This window comes from Castor canadensis, chromosome 6, assembly GCF_047511655.1.
Source record: "Castor canadensis chromosome 6, mCasCan1.hap1v2, whole genome shotgun sequence".
Taxonomy (NCBI): domain Eukaryota; kingdom Metazoa; phylum Chordata; class Mammalia; order Rodentia; family Castoridae; genus Castor; species Castor canadensis.
Genome location: NC_133391.1, coordinates 139,983,656 through 139,990,992, shown reverse-complemented (window position 1 = coordinate 139,990,992; position 7,337 = coordinate 139,983,656). Strand labels below are relative to the sequence as shown.

General features: G+C 41.7%; 2 pseudogenes; both read left to right on the top strand.

The window, feature by feature from the left end:
- The first annotated feature begins 1,386 nt into the window (after window positions 1–1,386).
- LOC109686758 (very-long-chain 3-oxoacyl-CoA reductase pseudogene) lies at window positions 1,387–2,236 on the top strand (annotated as a pseudogene).
- A 4,151-nt stretch (window positions 2,237–6,387) lies between these two features.
- LOC109686760 (putative claudin-24) lies at window positions 6,388–7,002 on the top strand (annotated as a pseudogene).
- The last annotated feature ends 335 nt before the right edge of the window (window positions 7,003–7,337 follow it).

Below are 7,337 nucleotides of genomic sequence, written 5' to 3'. Positions count from 1 at the left end.
ATAATCTTTGTATGTACATATCATCTGCTGCTTCTAATTCTACACATTAGCCTCCGGTGAGCTTCCATCACATCTGACCTGTCCATTGTTTGCCGTGGACCTTCAGACTGCTACTGGTCACCATCTACACGTGTAAAAGTCCTTTATGGACATGCAAGAGAATTTCCCTAGGATAAGCATCCATGTCCCACTGAAATTGTATACAGGTAATTTTCCCGAGCACTGCCAGATTGTTCTTTAGGATGAAAGCAGCATTTAATTCCCAGTGATAGCGGAAGCGGCGCTCTCTGCGCACATTCTCCACAAACACTCAGTGTGATCTGGTATTCACATATTGGCAAGAGGCTGTCTGGCTCTGAACAGAGCAGCTGCAGTGGAAGCTGCCTTGTCCAGTGTCTTCTCATTTCTGTTTCTCCTTGTGAGCCAGTAGGCAGTGTGCTTCTGAGAGTCAATATCTGATGTTCAGCCTAAAATCTGTCTTTGCTCTTTGGTCAGATTTTAAACTGACCACATAATAAGTCTGTTAAAGTATCTGAGTGTGATTACTATCTGTTCTGAAAAGAGAAGAAACACAGTAGAGACAGTACATTTTACTTTGTACCTTTTAGTTTATTTCAAACACCTTTTTATTTAAAAAAATTGTTTTTGTGGTGCTGAGTAGAGAACTCACAGCTACATGCATGCTAAGCCTTTCTTTTAACAACACTGAAATAGTAATTAATTTAAATTTCCTCCATAGAATATGTGTTTGAATTTTTCTGCTTTCAGGATCTGTAAAGGAATGTTAGTTTTATGCTGCTCATGATTTTTAGATGAGAAAACATAGGAAAAAAAATTAAATCCCTTTTAACATTCCATCGTGAAATTTTATAGTTTTACTCTTTTTTGAATAAGCCTTTCTATCAAAGAGGAAGCAAATTATGTAAGTAGAGAAATTTGATTTTTTTTTCTTCTGTGTTAACTGCATTAACACAGGAATCCTGTACTAGATGCAGGATCTCTCTCTGCCTTTCAAGATCTCTTCCAATCCAGGCGGGTGTTAATCTGGATAAGAGATTGAAATCTGGAAGTAATAGTGCTGACCAGGGTTATGTGTGTGGAAAGCTTAGAATCTAAAGACCTCAGAGTCGTTCCATAGATTCAGGGTGGATACTGTCTGAGCGGAAATACTTCTCTCTTAAGAAACTGTTGTTCCTCATAGATGCAAAAATCCTCAATAGCTAGCAGTGTCTTCACGGTCATGGATGGCACTCCTCCTAGCTTCGTTCACTCTTTTCTTTTCGTTCACAGAGGTAGTGAGGCCCAGTGGAAAGCCATGGAGAGCACTCTGCCTGCTGCAGGCTTCCTGTGGGTGCAAACACTGTGGTCTGTGTGGCTCTGTGTATCATGTACTTGCTTTTCACAGTCTTTTGGGTCTGGGCTGTGAGTAACAAGTTAAGGGTTGGTTTGTGGTGCAGTGAATGGGCAGTTGTCACAGGTAGAACTGACTGAATTGGAAACTCTTATGCCAAAGAGTTAGCAAAGTGTGGAATGAAGATTGTCTTGATTAGCAGATCAGAGGATAAACTGAACCAGGTTTCCAGTGAGACAAAAGAAAATTTCAAAGTGGAGACAAGGACCATTGCTGTTGACTTTACTTCAGAAGATAGTTATGATAAAATTAAAACAAACCTGGCAGATCTTGAAGTTGGTGTTTTAGTGAACAATGCGGGAATGTCACATGAGTCTCCTGAATACTTCTGGAAATTCCTGACTTGGACAATGTGCTCAAGAACCTGATAAATACTAATATTCTGTTGGTAAGGTGACATGACTGGTGCTGCCTGGCATGGTAGAAATATCTAGGTGGTGATTCTGGACATGTCCTCTGCCAGTGGCTTGCTCCCTCTTCCACTGCTGACTGTCTTTTCTGCAACCAAGGCTTTTGTAGATTTCTTCTTTGGGTGCCCCCATGAGGACGATAAAAGCAAGGGCATCATTGTGCAGAGTTTCCTGTCATATTTCATAGCTACAAAACTGACTAAAATACCAAAGCCAAATTTAGATAAGCCCTCTGCAGAGACATTTGTGAAGTCTACAATTAAAACAGTAGGTTTGCAGTCCTGGACCACTGGATATAATCCACACTATCATGGGCTCAATAAACTCAATCCTCCCTCAATGGATTTATTTTAAATTAGTCAAAGGTGTCAACAAGTCTCTGCAGGCTTGCTATCTGAAGAAAACAAAGAACTAAGAGTTAATAACTTACTGAGTAACTTGTCCAGGTGCTTCTGTCTGTGCATGCTCACTGCAAGGGGGCCCCGAACCCCCAGATCTGCAGTTGTCTTTTCAATAACTGCTAACATGGCTAAATGTTGTCAAATCAGGAGGAAAACAGAAGTCATCATTAGGAGTTCCTCACATGTATTGTGGATACTAGACTAGTCCTACTACTGCCAGTATATTACATTTTGAAGTTTAATGTAAATACTCATATCAAATGCATATAAAACTAATATTGCCAAGAACAACTTAATAAGAAAGAACATGATTATAGCAAATCACAGAATGAAAGAGTCAGACATAAAACACAACAGTTGTGTCTGCTCCAAAATGCCAGTGCTCATTATTATTACGTTTTCTCTGAAACAAACCATAAAATGCAATAGCTAGCTTACTCTTTTGGTTTTTAACACTGTAAGGGAGTAGGGATTAATTAATTTGCTTATAGTACAAGTTATATAGATCTCTAAATGTGCGTTTTACTTTGTACTTTTGTATGGAACTATTCTTTCTTAAAAGTAGCTAATGGCGTAAAAAGTATGAAATACAAAGTTATTTCTGACAGATGAAGCTACTAAAATATGTTTTCTTGTGATATACTATTTCTTCTTGGTTTAAGTAAATACTATATGGTATGATTGAATGACAAGGGTAAAATTGGCCAAAGTGTACATTGAGATCAAACCTGTGATGGTACCCAATGACCCTGACCCAGGAAGCAGCCAGCCTGAACTCCAGGTTTCTTAGTTTCTGCACTGCACCAGTATGTAAAAGCATACTACTTCTGTAACAGGAATGGTTTCAAGGAAATTATATTGTACTTTTTATACTATACCCCATAGGTACTGGTATAATTGGCTTTAATAAAACACGACAAAAACCCAAAAAAATCCTCCATAAAGTAATGGCAAACCAAATTCAACAGCATATCAAAAAGATCATACACCAGGACCAAGTAAGCTTCATCCCAGGGATGCAGGGACAGTTCAACATATGCAAATCAATAAATGTAATGTAGCACATAAACAGAAGCAAAATCAAAAACAACATGAACATCTCAACAGAGGTAGAAAAAGCTTTTGACATAAAATGTGTACACATGTATGTAAATGCAAAACTGTTGAAACCATTGTGGGAATGGGGTGGAGATGGTGAATTCCAGTGTGATACATTTGACACATTGTTAGGACGTTCGTCAGTGCCATAATGTACCACATTTACCACAGCTTGTAGAAACATTTACTGTCTAGTACTGAGTAAATGATGAGCCTTTGTGAGAAGTCTTACATTTCTCTAGAAGAGGAAAAGAAAACAAATATTCTCACACTAAAGATTCAGTACTCCTAAGATTAAGTTGTCAGGGCCCAGAGGTTCAAAATCAGTTTATGTCTGGGGAAGGAGGGGAGGATGTCATTCTGAAAGTCTCCACTGTCACAGGGCTTGGTCTCCAGGCACCTGTCTCCAGGACTAGAGGGATCTGACCAAGAGAAAGTGGCAGGTCAGGTGCCTGTCCTGTTACCCCAGTCTCCTGAGGATGACATTAACTTTCTAGACATAAGTCAGGCAGGCAGTTTGGTGTAAGGCAGGTTCTGCAGTACCTGGTCTCTACGCAAGTGTCCATGTCAAGGGTAGGTCCAATACAGTAGCCCATACAGACTGCAAAGCTGCTCTTAGTTGAAATGCTCACTGTCGCATCAGGACTCCTTCAGCTTAGGGTGGAAGTGGTGTAGCCCTGACCTAGAATCTTCTGAGCCCAGTGACAGAGGCAACCATGGATCTAGTGCTATCTGTGGAATCCCGAGGCCACCCCAACAACACTGGCTGCCTAACTACTGTAAAGATTCCATGCATCTCAACACTAATATTCCTCACTGAGCAGGGAAACATAACGCAAGTTGCTGACAGCCCGTGTGCAGTAGAAAAAAATAGACCGGAGCAAATGGAGGTTATAAGCCAGAATTCCAATGGTCCGTCCTCACCAGAGACAGCCTAGAGGAAATGCCAATGAAGAGGTTAAGAAAACCCAGAGAAGTGTCCCAAAGTCAACAGCCAATGTAGGTCCCCTGCAATTTCAGTTCCCCATTGATGTCCAGAGGACCCTAAATCACAGATGGCAGAAAGACAAAGCAGCCTATTGTCCAGATAGGCTGCAACAGCAGATGTCTCAGCTTCCAGTCCTGTGTTCCTGGAGCAGGGTGATGAGACAGCGGCACAGTTGCAGTGACATCAAGTTGGGTCGTGCGGGGTGGTGTGCCCCTCTCCTGGGGATGCCTGTAGATACTTGTGGATCTCAGGCTTGGGGACACATCCGAGCTGCTCTGTGCCCCACCTCAGTGTGTGCCATGCTGGTTTGTGTCAGGGCTGGCCCAACTCAGAAGACCACAGGGCCCAGCAAGCAGCTCCCTATGGACATCTCAGCGATCCCAAGAGAGACTGCCCAGCTTTGGACACAAAGGTAGAAGTCATGGCTCAGAATTCTCTGGACTCAGGTCCTGGAAGCTGGTCTATGGGATACAAAGGCCCCAGGACATAGACCTAGTCCAAACATGGCACCCTTCTCCACACACACATGACACCAGGGATTTGGAGTCAGCAGACTCCAGGGCCTGCGTTTTCATATTCTTCCCTAGTTAGGGTCCTTAGGAGACCGAGGTAGACTGGATGGTGACCAGAAAACTAGGAACCATCTCAACAGATGACCCACCTGACAACTCAGTTTCAATTTGGCCCATCTTTGCGTGAAATTATTCAACGTCAAACAGAGCTAAAGATTGATTGGTTGAGCAGTGTTGAATCTAAAATAGGCCCAGGAGAGGAAAGCTGTTTGGGGATTGTTCCACCTTGACAAAAACTGTTCAAACTCCCAAAATTAAGAAACAGAAGTGGGAACAATGACATTTACCTTTTACCTAGACAATTAAAAAGAATGCTTTGATTAGATAAATGATCTTTACATTGTAGGGTAATTGTCATTTTGTAAATGACAAAAGATACCATATTTGACACAGTAACACAATAAGATAAAGATGTAATTAAGTATACAATGCACATGTTTGTTTTTTTTTTCAATCAGGATTCCACTATGTTGCCTAGGCTAGCCTTGAACTCTCAAACACCTTGCTGCAGTTTCCAGATTCACTGATATTACAGTCATGTACCAGTGTACTGGGCTTTACAATGCACTTATTCTTGAAAACCCAAATATAACTACTGACAATATATTGCACAGAAAACATACACACAAACACACACCACACACACGCACACACACACTAATTTTCCCAACAAATTCAGCAGGAGTGCAGGCAAACTGAAGATCTGGAAAGTGTTCAATAGTAGGGAATTAAAAACACATAACTTCATTTTTTCTGATAAAACTGATTTATTCAGTTAAGAAAAACTTCTCTTGAACCTATTTTATAAAGTGGTAGCACCCACTGGTATCATAAATGTGCATTGAAATCTGAGAAAAACAGCAGATGAAAATCTGCCAGGAGGAGTTGAACCGAACCTTCAGTTAAACATTTTTGCATTTAGACTTCATTAACTTGTTAGACATGTTGGGACCACATGAAAGCCATGTATCCCTTGACAGTGAAAGGAGAATTAGTACTACTTAATTTTAATTCACTTGCAAAATGCTTTCTACAAAGTTCAGCCCACAGGACACACACATGATCTTGGCTGCACTTTGGCATGACTGGTTTGCAGCATGATTTTCCTTTCTTCTTCTGAAATCTTTTCAACATGAAATTAAACAATAGCAACTCTGGGAAGAGTCCTCCTATGTATGCAGTGAAAACACATTCCTGAGCTCTGCAAGTGATAACTTGAGTGTTACATTTCTTTTCACAGCAACCAGAGGGCAGGAGTCATGTTGGGTGAAGCTTACAGGACTTAATTTAATTTTTTTACTTATTAATTACTTTTTGCAGTACTGGGGTTTGAACTCATAGTCTACACCCTGAGTCACTCTACCAGGCCTTTCTTGTGATGGTTTTTTTTTAGAAAGGGCCTCTCGAGCTATTTGCCCAGGCCGGCTTTGAACCATTGATTTCTGCCTCCTAAGTAGCTAGTATTACAGGCGTGAGCCACCGGTGCCTATCTTCACAAGACTTTATAATGGCTTTAGTCTTCAGAGCAGCAATTCAATCTGTTGGACTTTTATTATCTTTGCCTTTAAACTACCTGTCACATTGGAAGAACCTTGACCTGGACTTAAAGGACATGAAAAAGTGGACCACAGGGTCTGGAAAACCTGCGTCATGCAGGAGGAAGTTAGCAGGAAGTGCAAGGACTTTGATTTTTTCCTGCCAGCTGAAGTCAGGATCTCCTGGATTTTAATGTTTCTGTCAAATGGGTCGGGGGTTCAGGGGCTGTTGCTCTGTGGGTTTGGAGAATTGGACAGTGACAGAAGACCTCAAGAAGTGATAGCTAATCCTTGGTGGTGGAGGGGGAGTTCTGTTGTGGAACTCAGGACTCACGGCCCTCCTTCCAGTTTCTTGGGTGGCCCATGTATGGTTTAGGAGCTCTGTGACAGACGAGACCATCCCAGAGATTGTCCCCTGGTGGGAGTTTGAGGAGACCCTCTTCATTGGCTGGTTTGCTGGATTTTCTCTTGTGTTAGACAGGTGTCTGCTCCACTGTGCAGCCTGCTCCGCCCCAGACTCTTATGCTTCAGGCTACTGTGCAGTGGTAGAAATGCAAGATTGCTGTCAGCAAGTAGAGATGAGTTAACGTTTTTTCTTTTTTTTGTGTGTAGTACTGGGAATTGAACTCAGGGCCTCACACTTCCTAGGCAAGTATTCTACCACTTGAGCCAGCAGCAAGTGGAAATGAAACACAGCAACCTGGAATCCTAAGCTGAAGGGAGCAGAGGCTTCACCTCAGGAGGTATCAGCTCAGTGCTGGACTTGGTAGAACCCGCTCTACAGTCACCCTTTCACTATGTTTGTGGTTTTCATAATACATTTTCCCCCTGTGGCTATTAACTTCTTAAAATATAATTTCTTTCTAAGACTGGTAAAGTGCTTTTATTTTCTACTTGGAGACTAAAACCTATCAAGACCTAC